The sequence below is a fragment of the Kogia breviceps genome, chromosome 16, assembly GCF_026419965.1.
Source record: "Kogia breviceps isolate mKogBre1 chromosome 16, mKogBre1 haplotype 1, whole genome shotgun sequence".
Taxonomy (NCBI): domain Eukaryota; kingdom Metazoa; phylum Chordata; class Mammalia; order Artiodactyla; family Physeteridae; genus Kogia; species Kogia breviceps.
In genome coordinates, this window is record NC_081325.1 from 7,991,214 (window position 1) to 8,010,653 (window position 19,440).

At 47.4% G+C, this 19,440-nt stretch overlaps 1 long non-coding RNA gene across 2 annotated transcripts in view; it reads left to right on the plus strand.

The window, feature by feature from the left end:
• The window catches only part of LOC136792816 (uncharacterized), a 57,616-nt gene that overhangs the window by 22,049 nt on the left and 16,127 nt on the right, over positions 1-19,440 (plus strand). The window contains exon 3 of one of the 2 annotated variants that reach the window (XR_010837278.1): positions 5,820-5,927. This is a non-coding gene — a long non-coding RNA (uncharacterized lncRNA). Of the gene's footprint in view, positions 1-5,819; positions 7,992-19,440 lie in introns of those variants that run through there. The other variant, XR_010837277.1, reaches the window with a different exon arrangement.

Sequence of the window (19,440 nt, forward strand, 5' to 3'; positions counted from 1 at the left end):
CAACCTCCTCCCCCTTGGCAACCACAAGTCTGTTCTCTATGTCTGTGAGTCCGTTTCTGTTTCGTAGATAAGTTCATTTGTGTCATATTTTACATTCCGCATATAAGTGACATCGTATGATATTTGTCTTTGTCTGACTTACTTCACTTATTATGGTAACCTCTGGGTTTATCCATGTTGCTGCCAATGGCATTATTTCATTTTTTATGGCTGAATAGTACTCCATTGTGTATATATGTGTGTGTGTATATATACATGTACATATATATGTATCTCACATCTTCTTTTTCCATTCATCTGTCAAAGGACATTAGGTTGCTTTCTTGGCTATTGTGATTAGTGTTGCTGTGAACATAGGGGTGCATGTATCTTTCTGAATTAGAGTTTTCCCCCAATAATGCCCAAGGGTTGGATTCCTGGATCATACGGCAACTCTGTTTTTAGTTTTTTGAGAAACTTCCAACAGTGTCTTCCATCGACTGGATTTATTTTTGATATCACAGGACAACATGGTCTGTCTGCCTCATGCAAGATGTTTATTTAACACCCCTTGTCTGCACGAGGAGTGTGGACTCCTAGTGGGAACAGGAATCTGTAAATCAAGGCCTCTTCTGAAGACACGTATGCACCGCTGCAAAGCCAGGGCAAAGGCCAGCGCCGTCCGGCCGTGTCACATTTCAGGGCAAGGGCCACGCAGAGCCCCGTAAGCCTGCAAGGGGCGCAAGGCTTAGCTCCCTCACTCCCCGGAGTCTAGTTACAATTTAGACCAGCTTTAGACGCAGTAGGAATGAACTAAAGAGGGCGCACCCACTTTCTCCCATCCGAAACCCTATTATGTTAAGCAGAGGAGTAATACCCCATCTCATGAATTATCTTCCAAAGTACAGCCTTGAGAAAGTTTGCCGACGGGTGAGCTGTGAGCTACTGACTCGGGGACCCATCGACCCATTCCCTTTGGAGGAGGGGCGGGCGTGGCAGGCACGTTGCGGCTGCTTCCAGGCTGTCCTCTGTCAGCTGAGGGAGGACAGGCAGCTTCATTCTGCTAGAATACATAGCACACCTCTGCTTTGCTTGCAGAGCTGCTCCTCATCAGCACTCGTCCAGTTCGAGGTGAAACCGGCCCTGGGTTTAACCTCGCTCCAGGGAAATGACTAAAAATGTCCCTTTATTATTGTTAGTTGTCTTTTTTTTTTTTTTTTTTTAACCAGAAAAGTTTTGACAGAAGATTATGCAAGAAAAGTATTTTAGACAAGCTATGGCAAAAGAAAACCAAGTCATTACAAGAATTAATCATCACTGGCCAAAAAAGAGCCTGATTGGGAAAAAAAAAAAAAAAAAACGAGCCTGATGTTAACTTCATTAGGAGTTTAAAGCAGCTATTAAATCCAAGGGCATTGGATTCTTCTAGCTACTTTTCTCATTTCCTGGCTTATCTCCAGCTGGTTTGAAATACTAACACAATTGCTGAGCAATTCATGGCAAATCCAAACGCAGAACAGATCCTCAGGACTTCAGGGTTTCTGGGATTCTTTGGAACAGTTGTTTCAAGTAAGCATCAATCCTCAACTCTGAGTAAAAATGTCCTAAGAGTATGGTTTCACTGTCTCTGAGAAGATACACAATGTCAAGATGAGGCCTATGAAGTGCACATTTTCTCTTGAACTTGCTACGTGTAATGTTGAGAGTTCCCCCCGAAGTGCACTGGTTAATTAGCATTTTCTTAATTAGCATCTTTCAGTCTTCTTTAGGAGACAGAAAGCATTCTGGATAAAGCATGGTACACCGCGGGCTAAGAATGTGGAATTCTAGGTCTGACTTCACCAGTGACTTAACAGGATCTTGGGCAAGTCCTAGCTTCTCTGACCTCATTTTTTTCTGTTTATAAAATAATTCTGGCTCATCTATGTTATCTGATTTGTTAGGACAAATTTCATGACCACATCAGCATGAAATCTGGATGAGGCTGATACTGAGAATGGATCAGACACACTTAATCAAGATGGTGAAAGAGGAGGCTGGAACCAGGACAGAAAACCCATTCCCACCCCAGCCAAGGGTTTCCCCGTGTGCAGGGTTTGGTGGGGAGGTCAGGGAGAGAGGCTGGCAGCCAAGGCATTTTGAAAACATAGCTTTTATTTGAAATTCACAGTATATTTGGTTAAATTTAACTTTCAGTAAATTACGTAACATTTTAGGATCTATGTAGTTATATATCATATATTACGATTTTGGATGGATAGATAGATAACGTTTTAGTTCTTAATGGATTTTTTGGTCTTTTTAAATTTTCTGAGTTAGAGGAACTCTCTGGATGGTGTTAAAGAGAGAGAGATGAACCAGATGGGCCTAATTCTGGTACTTTGAGCAGTGAACCATTTCTAGTCTTTATCCTGCTGTACGGTGGATGGATGGGGCAGACCCGGTGAGCACCTCTCTTTAATCGTGGAGCCATAAGAGGGATTATTGTGGTCTGAGGATGCCACCCCTTCACACCTAACCCTTTTCACGTTGACGTGTGGAGCCGATGCTGCCGATTGGCAGGGCACTGGGTACTTTTTTAGATACTGTACGTGTCCTATTCTTGGTACAACTTTTAAATTGAGGGGAGCTGCAAACCTTATCACCTGGTACTAGCATACAGGCAAGTGGACATACTGAGCATTATTTAAATTACATTTCTTTCAGGAAAACACACAGCAACAGCAAAAACTCAAAACAATAGTTGATTTTTAAAAGGGGGGAGGGGTTGGAATGATCAGAAATAGAATCTTCACCACTGGGAAAAAGTTCCACTTGAGATTCTTATTTATATCCAATCTTTGTGAGCATCCTTTGGTTTATTTACAGAACATCAACCTAGGCCTCATCAACTCTGCTGAGAGAACGAGGATGAAATCTGCCTGTAACCACTAGCGAGGGCTCTGGAGAGGACAGATTCTTAAATTACGTCATTAATTTCCAAGATATATGCATCACACTTGTGTTTGCAGAGCCTAAAAATGTATTAGAGGCAGCCCAGTTTCACGTGCTAATGAGAAAGAGCACAGAAGATCTCATTCAATAGCAACCTCTCTTCCTCTGGATTTACGACTTTGAGGGGCAACGGAGTCCTTCAGCTGCAGGGCCACAGGGCCGCCTCCTGGTGGAATTACAGAGTAGAAGTGAAGAGGGAGGAGCGTGGGGGGCCCTTTTGCTCTGTTGACAGTGTTTGATGCCTCATGCTAGGGGATGAGGACATGGGCATCTTATTATTCTTTATTCCTTTTCTTGGCATATCTTAAATATCGCGATAGTGTATTATTTCTAAGAAAAGAAGACCCAATTCTGAGGGCTTTGGGAACTAATTCAGGCATCTTAAGTGACTTAGGTCTGTGTACCCTTTTTGGCTCCGGTGAGAATTATTTTATACAATTAGGGATAGGAATGCTGGAGAAGAAAACTTGCGTTTTCTTAGGGGGACAGCTATGATCTTAGAGAAAGGAACCATGGCTTGTTAATCTTGCCCTGGACGGTGTGCCCAGAGACTTGTCCAAGACATTCAGAGCGAGGGAGCCGAGGGGCAACAGTCCCCAGCTGCGGGCCTGGAGCACCAGCATGTCCCTTGCTGCGAGGGCTGGTGGCTGAGAGGTGGGAGCCGGAGTGACCCAGGCAAGAAAAGGACAGAGCCCAGCAAAGAGGCTAGTTTCAGGGCCAGCGCTGACTCCCAAGGGCCTACGTGTACAGATAGGTCACACCCGAGATGACGTAGTTTCTGCCCGGGCCGTGGCTTGGGTGACTTGCTGCTAAGGGTCAGCGTGGGTGACACGGGAAGGACAAGGCTGTGGTTCTGTGGCACAACCTAGAGACAGGTCCCCCTTCACCTCAGGGGCAGTAGTGGGAGGTGTAAGTGTCAAATCCTGGGGAGCCTGCCTTTCTGTGGCTGCTCTGGGGACGAAACCTCTTCCTCCTCTGACCCCTCGGGAAGGGGAATCTCTTAAAGCAAGACCCATGACCTGGGACAGCAGATCTGTGAACTCAGACTCCTTGCAAACAGGGGTATCAGCACCAGGTGCCCTGTCCTCAGACGGTGACGGCCTTCTGTCTCTGGGTGCTTCCAGGGTCCTCTTTGGGAGTGCGTTTGCTTTCTCTTCCTTCTTAAAGTATCTAAACCGGAATCCCTTGGTGGAGATTTTCTCCTCGCACTACTTCTTGAAACTGGGTGTAATAATCTGCACACCATAAAACTCACCCTTTTCAAGTGGACGGTCTGGTGTTCCTGGGGTAGACTGGCTCCTTCAGTTCTTCCTCTGCAGGCTAGTCTTGTCGAGCCTGTCTGGGAGGGCAGCTTCTTCCTGTGCGTTTCCCCCGGCAGAGAGGAAAGCAGGTCTGCCTTTCGCCGTGGCTGTCTGCGGCCTGTGGTCCTGCGTTGGCTGGGGCTCTGCGTGCCCACCGGCTCCCCATATGCTGAGAGCACAGGCTCGTGACGTCTGAGGCAGGGAGAGAGCTAGCTCATGCATGCCCTATCGATTTTTCCCATCATCTCGGTTCCTTTGACTCCCTCTTTTCCCCTAGAGGAACAGTTAGGAAATAGCCAACAACCCTTGCAGCCAAACTGAGTTTCTGAACTTACTGCATTCCTAAAACAGTGGAAAAGAAATCAGGCATCGGGCCTCAAAAGGATCACGCAGAAGCAAATTATGTTCCCGTTCGATGGTGAAGCAGCCCGGCAATCCACGCCTTTGGGGATAGGACGAACGCCGAGAAGGATATTCCCTGATGTTAGGAAAATAATAGGCTGGCATGCACGTGTAGCTTTCTCCTTGAGACTAATTAGAAAGTTCAGGAAACCTAGTCAAGGAAGGAATATCTGGTATTTGGCTGGTTCTCGGCACAAAATGAGAACAACTATGGGTGCACATATTTTCTGAGAATACAATAAACAGAACTCTAAATTTACAAAACATTAAGAAGTAAAGAGTGGTCATTAGCTTTCCAAAACCAATTGGCGTTTTTATCCTGCTGAAATTCTGTTGTGAGGGATGAGGCTAACAATAAATGGGTCCGAGACTACAGAGCTTTCCATGCTAAAAACTCTGAGATTCACATGTCAATACCTCAGAACGTAGAGCAAGACAGACCCTCAGAAAGACTATCAATCAGGGTTACATGATTACCCGAGAGCATGCGCCAAAATGTATTTTAAATTGATGTCGTTGGAAATTTCCCCCATAAAAGCTAATGAAAACGATAGCTCCTGGAGCTCTAATAAAGTTGAGAGGTTAAGAAAGATCCTAAATTAGCTCTGCTAGTCTTAGACACTGCTTGTCTACCATGAAAGGGTGAAAAGCCACCAGCCTTGTGAACTAGGGCAGTAGTGTGAGTCCACATCCCCTGGGAGCTTGTTAAAGATACAGAGGCCCGAAAAACAAAAACAACAACAGCAAAAACAATAACAAACACCGAACTGCAGAGGCCCAGGTCCCAGGCCGCAAGCTCAGTCGGTAGATCTAGCTCCCTCGGGCGTTCTGAAGCGCACACCAGTATTTGAGAACCCTAATATAGTGGAAACAGTTTGAGTTTGAGCTCAAGTAGGCAGGTGAGATTCAGAGGCCACCGTTCTGTGACCTTGAGCGAGCTGCTCTGTCTGAACCTTAGTTCTCTCAACTATTACTAAACTCCCTGGGTTGTTGTGAGGATTCAGTTAACGGCCTGTTTACCTCAGTGTTTGCCACCTAGTGGATGATTAATAAATGTTTCTTCCTGCATGAGTTTGCTAGGACTGCCATAGCAAACTACCACAGACTGGGTGACCTAAACAACAGTCATTTATTTTCTTACAGTGCTGGAGGCTGGAAGTCCAAGGTCAAGGTATCAGCAGGGTTGGTTCTCCTGAGGCCTCCCTCCTTGGCTTGCAGACAGCCGTCTTCTCGCCGTGGCCTCTTCTCTATGTGAGTGTCCCCGCATCTCTTCCTCTTCTTATAAAGGCATCAGTCCTGTTGGATTAGGGCCCCACCCTTATGCCATCATTTAACCTTAATCAGCTCTGTAAAACCCTTATCTCCAAATACAGCCACATTGGGGGTTAGAGCCTCAACATGCGAGTTTTGGGGGAGACACAATTCAGTCCATAACACTTCCCTTCACCCTATCTTTTTACCTGTGCTCTTGCCTTTTTCCTTTCCCATCACTGTCAGCAGTAGTTTATGTTTGAATCATCTGTAACTCAAAAGAATCATTTTACAATACTTCTCTGATGAAAGCACTGGTTGAAGGTTGAGGTGAGGATGGGGTGCAGGTACTTTGCCGAAGGCATTGGCTTCATGGAAATCCAGTCCCCAGAACCCTGGTCCAAGAATATCACAGAGACTCTACTCTTAGCTAAAGGATCTGGTTGCTCTCACTAGTTCGATTTCATTTTCTTTTTAAGTGACCTAGATGGAGAAGGCGCAGAATCCCCCATGTCTAAATTCTGAGTCCTCACGTTTCCAAATTCTGAAGGGCTTTCTTTTCCTTCTTCTTCTTAAGATAGATCACAGCAGAGAAAAAGAAAAGTCTTTTCAAATTTCATAAGCGAAAGCTTAACTTTGTGATATATTATTTCCTGACAAGAGTGGTTATTTAGCACCTATGTTTAGAGTCCGTAATATTCAGTTTCCGATGTGTGAGGCCTCATTCTAAGCAAGCTGCCTCGCCCCTCCCTGCTGCTCAAATGTCTCCTTCATGGGTGCACACACAGCTCCACAGAGGCCGCAGCCACGTAGTAGAATCTGTGATGTGAATTTCATTCATCCTGACGTTACACAGCAGCACCTGGCCGCCTCCGAGCCTCCCTGGTGCAACTGGAAACGCACTGAACTGAGTCAGTCTGTGAATCACTCAAGAACCCTTCAGCGACTGCATTGTTCTCTTATTCATACTACAGTGAATTAAATCTTCTGACCTAGACTGTGGATTTTAGCTCTTTCCCGGTTACGTTCCTTGGCTCTACGTTGGTTTTTCTTCCATGGAACCGAAGCAGCCTTCTAAAAATGTATGCCTTTATTATATATCTTCCTCTGCCTGACTTAAAATGTGCCACTCTGATTCCTCTGAACTGTGAGTCAGTGGAGAAGCCTGGGAATAGGTATGTATTCCTAATGAAGGAATGGACTTTTCCTCTGATACCTTGGGCGGAGATTAAGGCTCCATTGAGGGGCACTTCTGATGCGATACTGACAGGACCGTCCCGACCACCGCAGTGCGCTGAGGCAGCCCAGAGAACCTCACTCTCTACCCTTCTCACTTCTTGTTTGTCCCACACTTGGGAAAGGCACCGTATGGTTCAATTCTAGAATGTCCGAGCCCAGGGAGACCCTAGCATCTCGGAATTCAGCCCCCTCTCTCTTCCTCCACTTCTGATTAACCAAAGCCAAGCCACACAGTTTCCCAGTGTCCCCCACCCTGAGGCAAGGGGGGCTTTCCTGGGCCTGGGCTCAGCTATGTGACTTACGTCGGCCACAACTAGATGTTGACAGAGTCGACGCAAGAAGAACCTTAGAAAGTGCTCGTGCGATGGGGCCAGCTCTCTGGCGCTTCTGCGGTTGCTGGGAGAGGAACGTGTCTGGTAGCTGCGGGTCCAGGAGGAGGGAACACACGGCACATGTGACCAGCTTAGTCTCAGCTAAGCTCTTCCTCTGCAAATCCTGGAGCGGCGCTCCCAGCTGCTCTGGGTGGACAGTTCGTTCAGGACTTTTAAAGTGTTGCTTTGCTGTTATTGTAGTTGCCTCTAGTGCTTTACATCCTTCAAAGTTAGCAGGTGCAGCCACCTGTACTTAGTGTGGGACTGGGCTGCTGCATCTGTTCTGCACCCCTGGACCACGGAACCCCCTCCCCCATCGCTTCCCCCCGCCCTCCTTAGGGGTACGTGACTGCTGCTTATTACTCAGTGAGATGAATGGTGAGCAAAGGGGAACGATCTTTGACCAGCTGATGTCTTTTTTTTTTTTAAATAAATTTATTTTATTTTTGGCTGCATTGGGTCTTTGTTGCTATGCGTGCAGGCTTTCTCTCGTTGCGGCGAGCAGGGGCTACTCTTCGTTGCAGTGCGCGGGCTGCTCATTGCGGTGGCGTCTCTTGTTGCGGAACACAGGCTCTAGGGGCCCGGGCTTCAGTAGTCGTGGCTCGCGAGCTCTAGAGCGCAGGCTCAGTAGCTGTGGCACACGAGCTTAGTTGCTCCGTGGCATGTGGGATCTCCCCGGATCAGGGCTCGAAGCCATGTCCCCTGCACTGGCAGGCGGATTCTTAACCACTGCACCACCAGGGAAGTCCCCGACCACCTGATGTCTTAGCTTCAGTCTTAGGCAGGCCCTGGGCACCTGGACCCTGGAGGAGGGCTTCCTCAGTGGTCCCGCTCCTTCCCCAAGGGCACACACCTCTGCAGTGTGTGTGGGGGGGTGGCCCTGGCAGGAGAGAAGTCCCTGCCCTTCTCCAGCAGCAGTTTTGTGCCTCTGTCCCTCGCTCGGCGATCAGTTACGATTCCCCTGTGTCTAAGCGTTTTCCACCCCACCCTTGGCATCACACAGCTCTTGCTGTAACTCCTTCCCCTGCAGCCCTGGATCTTTGCCTGGGTCCCTGGGGCATGAGCGAAGGGAGAGGCAAGAGGGCAGGATCCTGTGCCCGTGTGTCACGGAAGGGAGCGCCCTCGGGTCACCTGCCCTGCCCCAGCCTTTCTGCAAACCTCTGACGGAGGCCTGGGGAAAAGAGTTTGAGTGTGTTTCAACACCCCGTGTTTCAGGCTCCCAGAGATTCTCAACTCTCGTGGCGGTCTACACTTGGCCTTTAACAGTCCATGGCGTTTGAGTTGTTTTCTTCCCCCTCACGTTAATGCAGCCACCTCTTCTTCCTGAGCTCCTACAGGGGTGAAATAGTCCTTACATCCCATTTTCCTTGGAGGGCTTGTCACCCACCAGAATTTGGTTCACTTGATTGGCTGCAACCTTAACTCTGAGATGGGCTGAAAGAGAGTTATGATTTTATAGATCATCAAGACTCTCTCTCATCATTAAGGTGGAAGGAACATTCCATATGGCTGTCTAGGTCCCAAAACCAAGTGGAATTCTCATCCCTTACCTGTTGGTCTGTAGACGTCTCTTTATGGTTATTTTCTTAGTACTATGTTGTTGCCATTTTGGTTTCCTTTTTAGCCCCAGAAATATTTAGTGTGTGTATGTAGACGCCTGTGTGTATGTGTTTTAAGAAAATTAGGTAGAGATTTTGTTTGCAGTGTTAATTTCAAATTTTATAGTATAGTGATTAGGTAGTGTTACTTGTACCAGTTCTTTATATATTTATTAAGGCTTTTTGAGGTTAAATTTTGAAAATGTTCCATTTAGGTACTTTTTTCAAATATTAAAACTTTATTTTTTAGAGCAGTTTTAGGTTCAGAGCAAAACCGATGAGTAGCTACAGAGATTGCCCATATACACCCTGCCCACACACAGGCATAGCACACAGATACTTTAAAAGGTATACAATCTGTTTATGGTGTAGAGTTTGCATTAAATTGTTTTAAAAATAAATTGTTCAGGTCTTCTCTATCCAAAATTATTTTTTATCTGCCTAATCCTTAAACGACTAAGTAGGAGTGTATTAAAAATTTATCAATATTATTATTTTTTCTAAAATTTTAGACATAATTCTAACAGTCTGTGGTATCTGTATTTTGGTGTCCATCATTTGGCACATAATTGTTTACAATAGTAATTTTTTTCATCTTTTGTCTACTCCTTCATCAAGACAAAGTCATTCACTTTGTCCTGTTAAGCATTTCTGGGGCTTCCCTGGTGGCGCAGTGGTTGAGAGTCCGCCTGCCGATGCAGGGGACACGGGTTCGTGCCCCGGTCCGGGAAGATCCCACATGCTGTGGAGCGGCTAGGCCCATGAGCCATGGCCACTGAGCCTGCGCGTCCGGAGCCTGTGCTTCTCAACGGGAGAGGCCACAACAGTGAGAGGCCCACGTACCGCAAAAAAAAAAAAAAAAAGAATTTCTGGACTTCCCCTGGTGGCACAGGGGTTAAGAATCCACCTGCCAATGGAGGGGACACGGGTTTGATCCCTGGTCCAGGAAGATCTCACATGCCACGGAGCCACTAAGGCCACGTGCCACAACTACTGAGCCTCTGTGCCACAACTACTGAAGCCCGCGTGCCTAGAGCCTGTGCTCTGCAACAAGGGAAGCCACCGCAATGAGAAGCCCGCGCGCCACAGTGAAGAGTAGCCCCCGCTCGCCGCAACTAGAGAAAGCCCGCATGCAGCAACGAAGACCCAATGCAGCCAAAAATAAATAAATTTATTTTTTTTAAAAAAAAGAATTTGTCTTAGAAGTCTTCATTCGGTATTAATAATTCAGCTTCTGGTCTGTTTTTGCTTGTATTTGCAAAACATATTTTGTTCATTTCTGTCATATTTCCCAGTCAGTAGGTCTGGTAACGGGCCTTTTGGTCAGTATCTGGTTGGATTTTATTGTTTGCCAGCTGTAACCTCTCATGTTCCTGGGACTTTGGCTCCTGTGTCATTTTCAAGCTCTGCCTTGAGGTCTTGTCTGTGCTCTTGCCAGGCCTCCTCACCTGTCCTCCAAGTGCACTCCCTCCAGCCATGACCACTTCAGACTGTGTCACCTCCACCCATACATGGCGCCGTTGCTACCTGCTTATTCCACACTGCGTCCCCAGAGCCTGTAACATGCCGGCACACAGGAGTTCTCAATAAGTATTTTTTTAGTGAATGATGATAGGTGTAGGATTAGTTAGGTTCATCAGTAAGGAATAGAAAACCCAAATATCAGTGGCCTAAAAAGAGTTCCTCTCTCCCTTATTTAAAAGTCCTTAGGCCTTTAGGCCTTTAGGCCAGAGCTGGTAAGCCTTTGTTCCATACAGCCTTCAGGGACACAGATTCCTTCCACGTTGTCATGCTGGGCGCCCAGGGTGTGTTCCTCATCCTCACAGCCCAAGACGGCCCACATCTCAGGCCACAGGATGGGAGAAGGGACAAAGAAGAGCCGGCAGGGTCTCTCAGAGAAGCTTTCTGGAATCTGCCAAGCAGACAAGCACTTCTTATGTAGCTTTAGCCAGAATTTAGCCTCAGGGCCATGCTGCCTACAGAGGAAGCTGGGATGTGTTGTCATAATGTGGATAAGTTGGTGCCCAGCTAAACGTTCTGCCGCTGTGGAAGAAGAGGAAAACCTACTGGGGAGCCTTTAGCGATTGCAGAACACTAACGACCTGCAAAGGCGCAGCGTATCTGTGGAAACAAGGGGACAGGGGAGCGAGCGGGTCGTAGTGTGAGCAAGGTAGCATGGTGGGTCAGCTACAAAGACCAGGAGGGCTAACCTGTGAAGTAATGCCAAGACTTCGTATATTATCCTGTAGTCTGTTTATCGGTGAGGGTCCTCAGAGGAAGCAGGCACTCCTCAAAGGGGTGAAGTGAGCTTAATGAAGGGACCGTCAAAAGGTGGGTGCCGCGGGGTCGGCAGTCGCAGGAAGTGGCGTCCGTGCCAGGAGTGCTGAGGCAGGTGGGTGAGTTTGCTGGAACCCGGCAGTTGCAGTGGTAGGAGATGGGTGTCAGACAAGAGCCGTGCCTCCCGGAGACAGACGTTGCCACTGCAGCGTGTGGCCTGGAAGCAGAACTGGTGACACACTGGCAGTGCAAAATGAAAATGAAGAGCCCTGTTCAAAACTTATTAAGAATTTCAAGATGGCAACAGCAGAGCATTAAACCAAGCGTGGGGCTTTTCTGAGCATGGGGGCCCATACTGTTGTACGGGTTACACACCCGTGAAGCTGGCCTTGCCTGGCAGAGAAGAAGCTGGAGGAAGAGTGCCCTAAACTTCTCTCTCTTCCAGCCCTCTGACTTTTTCCCATGCCTCCCATTGTCCACACCCAAGTGGAAGTCCAAGCATCGGAGCCTGGTTGAGGCCGTTCATGAAGGTCAGCCCCAGGTAGGAAAGTGGATAGTGGGTCTGGAGGAGCAAGCCCAGAATGTCTAGCTCACTACGGAGAGCCATTAGAGAGTTTTGAGCAGAGTTTATTTTTAGGAAGAACTTTTTGACGGCATCGAGGAAGGATGGATTGGAGAGCCTGGAGTCAGAAAGACCAATTAGGAGGCTATTATGATAGTTCTGTAGTTGCTTTCCTTTTTAAAAAATCAAAACTCACAGTAAGAAGTATATATTTATATTGTTAATCAGGTCACACACACACACACACACACATCTGAAGCCCATGAAACAATACTTAACCTTACTAGAAACAAACTACTCTGATACTCTGATTTCACTTAGAAATACCGGTTCCATATTGTAATCATTTCACAATACGTGTACATCAAACCATCACGATGTACACCTTAAACTTATACAGTGATGTATGTCAGTTATTCTTGAATTAAACTGGGGGGGGGGAGATGCTGGTTCTGAACCATTTTGTTGATTTGATGAGTCACTAATGAGTCACAACTTTCAGTTTCAACAACATTAGTCTAAGCACGTAGGAAGCAGAGTAATGGCCCCAAAGGTGCCCACGTCCTTTGATTTTGGTTGAGGACCCTGAGATGGGAGGTTATCCTGCACTCCTGGGGATGGGGCCCCGCGTTATCACAGGGGTCTTTATAAGGGAAAAAAGGGAGCAAAAAGAGACGTGAGGAAGGAGACAGAGTCCTAGTGGGGCAGCTGGCCTTCGCTCGCTTTGGAGACGGAAGAAGGGGGCCACGAGACAAGGAATGCCTGCCGCCAGAAGGTGGAAAAGGTGAGGAAACACACTCTGCCCTGGAGGCGCCATGAGGAATGCAGTCCTGTTAGCACCTTGATTTTAGCCAGTGAGACGCACAGAATTTCTGACCTCCGGAGCTGTGAGGTGATGAATGTGTGTTGCTTTAAGCTGTCAGGTGTGTGGTGATTCATGACAGCAACAGCGAGAAGCTAGTACGAGGAGGGAGGTGAAGGGAGCCGGGGTGAAGGCCGTGTGGGTGTGGGGGGGGGCGGTGAGAGCTGTGGCGTCCAGCTTCTCTCTCAGGGTGGAGGGCCACTGCCCCGAGACGAATCACAGTTTTCCTTCATCTCGTGTGTTATAATCCTGGGAATGTTAAAATGAATGAATATCAAAGACTTAGAGGAGGATAGAAGTCTGGTTTAAAAACTCTTTGTTTTAGCGACATGACTGTATGAATTCAGGGCAGATAAATAGAACGTGCCGTAAACCTGTGAGCGAATCTGGAAGAAGACGGATGGGGCCACCCAGATGGTTTCTTCCTTTAGTCCCGGCTGCCCTAGGAGGTTAACCTGGCCTGTGACAAAGTGGCTCTACACCTCAGAGGGGAAGGATGGACTGGCCAATAAACGGTCATGGACAATTGGCTGTCAACCTGAGAAAACAAAGTTGGACTCAAATGTGGAAAGCAAGACGTTAAAACTTTTAGAAGTAGAGTAGGATAGCTTTATAACATCGAGGAACAGCATAAAGTCAAAGCTATACACCCGAAACAAAAGGGGAAACAGACTCATTCGATTCTACTAAAACATACAAACTTGAATACAACAGAAGTCTCCACAACAACATGATAAAGCCAACCAGAGCTTGAGGGGACTTGTAAATACAAATATCTAATAAAGCAGCAGTGCCCAGAATATCTTAATAACTCTACACATCAGTAAGAGTCAACCAACCCAGTAGGTAAGCAGGCAATGGATATTAACTGACAGTTCACAGAAGAGGAAACCTGAACAGCCCATAAATGTACAATGACACGTCCTACTTCACTGGTCATTGAAGAAATGAAAACGAAAATGAGATGCCTTCCCACTCTCATCAAATTAGCAAAAATTTTTAAATGTGACAGTGTCAAGTGTTGGAGAGGATGTGGAGAAACAGGAACCTTCATACTTTCCTGGGAAGAGTGCAAATGGGTCCAAGCATTTTAGAGAACAATCTGATGGTGTCTGGTGAAGATGAAGATTCCTAGAGATGTTCCCTTGAGAAACCCAAGCATGTGCACAAGGAGACCCACAGACTCCTCTCATTTAAGCATTGTTTACCCTGGAAACGAAATACCCATCATCAGAAGACTAGACAGATAAATAGTGACATAGTCCCCCGAAGAAGTCATATATCATAGCTGAAAATGAATTAACTAGAGCCTTGTCGTGTTACCATAGATAAATCTCAAAAAACATCACACTGAGCCAGAAAATCAAGTTGTAGTAAAATACATACAGCAACATCACACGCAAAACAATACTGTTTTCATACAGAAACATCTGTATAAAAATCACAAAAACAGACACGAGAATGGTAAGCACCAAACTTAGAATAGTAGGTCCAGGAAGGAGGGAGGAGATGGAGTCAGGGAGGGTGGGAACACACAGCAGGCTGTAGCTGTAATGTTTGATTCATGCTTTACACTCATGATTTTATACTTTATACTTTTTGTGCGTTGAAAAGTTTTATTTAAAAAAATCAAACCCTTCACCATGGCAAAAAAGCCACCTACAATACTGCCCCCCCCCCCCGAGGCTGTCTTTGCCAACCTTTTCAATCTCCCCATCCGTCACTCCCATGTATTGTACTCCTGAGCTCTCGATAGACCAAAGTGTGTGTTGTTTCCTGAGCGTATTTCTTTTCACAGCTCCATGCCCTTACTTATGCTGTCTCCTCCCTCTGGACCCCACTTGGAAGACCATTCACCCTTCCAGATTCATTTCGTGTTTCATCTCTGGTGTTCTCCAAGGTATGCTTCTCAAACCCTGATGTGCAGAGGAGTCATCCTTACACCTTGTTAGAGTGCAGGGTCTGACTCTGCTGGCCCACGAGGATCGCGCTGAGTGCCAGGCCCTCCTGACCCCATCCTCTTCCGGCACAATTAGGAGCTCCCCACTCTAGATTCCCAGAGCTTCCCCTACGCTCCCTTCTGACAATACTCCTTGCATTGTTCTGCGTCTGCTTTCTTTTTTAAAAATAGATATCCATCTTTTTCATGAAACTCTTAAGGGCAGTAATCTCCTAAGAGGATTTACCCTGCCCTGGACTTGACTGTACTGCCAGCACCTAGCATTCGTTTGCTGAATACTTGAAACATTCCCATGTTGAAAGTATAATTGTCTCTTGCACCTCAGGTGAAGCCTTATCAGATCTTTTCAAACGTATCTGTTTAAATTGTGTTTTACATCTCAGGCCAGTAGCAACAGGTATGTAGGGCAGTAAATGCATACTGTGCGCCGATCAGGTCTGAAGAAGTTCCTAACTACAGTGCTCATTGGAGAGGGGAGCCGGAAACCCTTAAAGGTGTTCAGATCCCTTAGGGCAGAGAGAGCTTTGGAGGTGTGGAGGATTTAGTTACTTGCTCACAGGGCACGGACGTTGCTCTAGGCATTAAGATGGCTTCGGGGAGCTTTGCAGACCTGTTCTAAGAAAACAGGCTCTCTGAGAGCAGTCAGAGTGGAGGGGCAAACCAAGGGCTGCCCGCTGATTAACTCTCACGGCCTGACCACGGCTCGCCCTCTGCGCCGCCCTTCCCGTCCGTGGGCAGGGAGCCCGCCTGGCCGCGCCCGCGCGGCAGAAGCAGGCCGCTGAGCGGAGGCGGGTGGAGCCTGGCCAGCTGGCATCTGCCCACCCGATTCCAGTGCTGGCACTGCCACTTGGCGGCCACGCCACCTTGAGCAACTGCCTTCCCCTTCAGGGCCCAGGAGTGCCGGATTTAACAAATAAAATATTGCATGGGAGGTATGTAGACTAAAAAAGCATTCCTTGTTTATCTGAAGTTCACATGTAATGGGGCATCCGTATTCCATCTGGCAACCTCTTCTGGACCTCGCTTTCTTCATTTCTAACATGGGGATGGTAACCTTATGATCCTTATAAGGTGGTGAAGATGAAATGATTTAATATACGGAAAGTGCTCAGAGCGGAGCCTGGCTCAGAGTACGTGCTCACTGCGGCGACTTTATCACTACTCTTTCGCGTCCCTGTTGTCAGTGTCACTTGCCTGAGCCGTTGCCGCGAGTTCTAACTGGTCACCCTGACTCCGGTTCCTTTCCCCACCTTCCTTCCGTGTGACGGCCGGAGATATCACTCGAAGGTATGGGGTTGGCCAAAATGTTCGTTCGGGTTTTTCCATAACATCTTCTAGGACTCTGAGAATGCATTTTGAATTCTACTGCACATCTCATGGCTTCCAAATCCCCGTTCGTCTCTCTGGGGTGACCTCTGTGAAACAAAAGTCAGAATGGAGTTGGTGTTGCTAAGCGAGCTCTCTACAACGTGGCCGCTGAGGCAGGGAGGCTTACGCACATCTCAGCCGGGATGCAATCTGAGCTTTTGGAGGGCCTGAAAGAACAGAGTGCAGGGACTTCACCAAACTTACGGAACAGCTGGAGAGACTGGTTGGTGTTCTGCCTGCTTTGCTGACGGAAGCTGCTTCACGTTTGGGAACGTGGCTCTTACTGCAACACACCACCTGGCGGTGTGGCGGTGGGGTGGGGGGGCGGTGGCAGGAGGCAACCGCATCCTTCCATGCATCCTGGGTCATTGAAGCCACTGTCCTCCACCAAAAAGGACCCGACCGGGCTTCCCTGGTGGCGCAGTTGTTGAGAGTCCGCCTGCCGATGCAGGGGACGCGGGTTCGTGCCCCGGTCCGGGAGGATCCCACGTGCCGCGGAGCGGCTGGGCCCGTGAGGCATGGCCGCTGAGCCTGCGCGTCCGGAGCCTGTGCTCCGCAACGGGAGAGGCCACGGCAGTGAGAGGCCTGCGTACCGAAAAAAAAAAAAAAAAAAAAAAAAAAGGACCCGACCAACATGAAACCAAGTTGGTTTAGTCTGCAACACCTTGTGTCTCCAACGAAAGGTGAGCTTGAGAGCAGGGGCCTATATTCATCACCTCTGAGACTCCGGCTCCTCCCCCTGCAGCTAGCACCACAGGGGGTGCTTGTACCGAAGGAGCAGGAAGAGGCCAAGACCCTTTCTTACTGAGCCAGCTTTAAAGCGTTGAGGACAGACTCAGACATCCAGTCAGCAAATAGGGTCGAGATGAAAACATATAGGAAAACGAAGAATACCCAAGAAAGGTACCTTCTGATATCTTTTCCTTGACACTTTTTCTGTAAAGAAATAGCTTTTTGCCCTCTTGAGAATTCCTCATACACATCACCCCATTAGCATTAAAGGCATTGAGGAATCTCAAAACAATCCCTCTCAGGCACTTTGCCTGTCGGTATTCTTCCTCAAAACCCAGAACCCTAGTCTAATCATGAGAAGACATCAGACAAACCCAAATTAAGGAACATTCTACAAAATATCTGGACAGCACTCTTCAGAACTGTCAAGGTCGCAATAAACAAGGAAAGAAACTGTCCAAGACTGGAGAGACCATGAGGACACGATGACTAAGTGCCATGTGGGATCCCGGACTGGAGCCTGGAACTGAAGAAGGACATTGACGGAGAAACTGATGAAATCCAAATACGGCTGGAGTCCAATCGGCGGTACTGACCAATGTGAATTCCTTAGCTTTGACAAAGCTACCACGATCATGCAAGATGCTAACATTAGTGGAAACCACGTGGAGGAGATACAGGAATTCTGTATTGCAACTTTTCTTTAAAACTAGAATTATTACAAAATAAAAAAGTGTATTTTAAAAGGAAATGTGTTTTTAAAATACAGATAAATATTTGACTGCCTGGATTTCTTTTAGAAATAAGGAGGAATCATTTTCTCGAGAATAGTAAAATTGAAAGTGAAAAAGTGAGGCTTTTGGAAAAGTGGAATAACTTCTTCAGGGTTGAGTCTACAAAACTAAAGGCATAGAGAATCACAAACATCACAGAGTCAAAACTGGGCCTTCAAATGAAGACTAAAATAAACATCAAGGCTCATTCCCTCCGGTGCCTACCCCAGCGCCTGGCACACTAGCGGTATATCTTAAATATTTGCTAAGTTCCTGCCACTATAACCCAGTTCACGGTTGCCCACGCTTGCCCTGATGGGAAAAAAGGGACAACCAAAGCTGACATAAAGCTCAGCTGTGTTTTATGATGTTTGTGTTAGGGTCTTTAAGTCTGAGATGGGGGGAGCTAGTATTTCCTTTTTAACTAGATGTTTTCCCAGGCAGCTCTTCTACATATTGGCTGATGTAAACAAAGGAAACAATTGGATGAGGATTTAATGTTAGACAATGAATGCTTACAAAATAAGTTATTACTTTTCTGATTACGAAGCGAATAATGCTATCTAGAAAACATGGATACCATAACAATCGAAAGAGAAAGAAAAAAGAGTCACCCCTCATAACTCCACAACCCAGAGACAAACAACGGTAACATAATGATGAATTTTCTTTTTATGCATATAAAGATTTTCCACGATTGCATCATATTATATAACCAGCTTTTAAATGATTGTTCCAGTAATCAGTTTTCTGACTTTAAACGTAATGAGTACTAACAGCTAATGGCCATGTAGCACTTACTATGGGCCAGGTGGTACTCTAGGGCTTTACATCTATTAACTCATTGAACCCTCACAATAATCCCGTAAGCCGGTTACTATTTTCATTCTCACGTTACAGATGAAGAGAGTGAGACACGTATTGGTTAAGTGTGTTGCTCAAGATTATACACATTTTGATATTTGAGAAAACCATTGTACGTGGCCGAACTAGGATTGAACTAGGCGGTCTGGCTCCAGAACGTACACCTCTAACCACGACGCTACATCGTTCCCCATGATTCATTTACAAAACTGGAGACTGTGTTAGCCAGCCTCCAAGAAGGTGCTTACCTCCTGGGATGCATCCCCTCGTGTGGTCCCGTCCCGTGAGTCAGGATTAGTCCACGTATCTAATAGAACGTTGGGGAAGTGACCGTGTGTGACATCTCAGGCTGGGTCATAAAAGGCACTGCAGGGCTTCCCTGGTGGCGCAGTGGTTGAGAATCCGCCTGCCGATGCAGGGGACACGGGTTCGTGCCCCGGTCCGGGAAGATCCCACGTGCCACGGAGCGGCTGGGCCCGTGAGCCATGGCCGCTGAGCCTGCGCGTCCGGAGCCTGTGCTCCGCAACGGGAGAGGCCGCAGCAGTGAGAGGCCCGCGTACCACAAAAAAAAAAAAAAAAAAAAAAAAAAAGGCATTGCAGCACCCCCTCGGTCTTGTGGGTAGCACTTACCCTGGAGCAGGGGTCCCCAGCCCCCGGGCCGTGGACCGGTACCGGTCTGTGGCCTGTGAGGAACCGGGCCGCACAGCAGGAGGCGAGCGGCGGGCGAGCGAGCAAAGCCTGTGAGGAACCGGGCCGCACAGCAGGAGGCGAGCGGCGGGCGAGCGAGCAAAGCTTCATGGGTATCCACAGCCGCTCCTCACCGCTCGCATTTCCGCCTGAGCTCCGCCTCCTGTCAGCATTGTGGTGAGCTGTGTAATTATTTCATTGTAACAATAATAGAAATAAA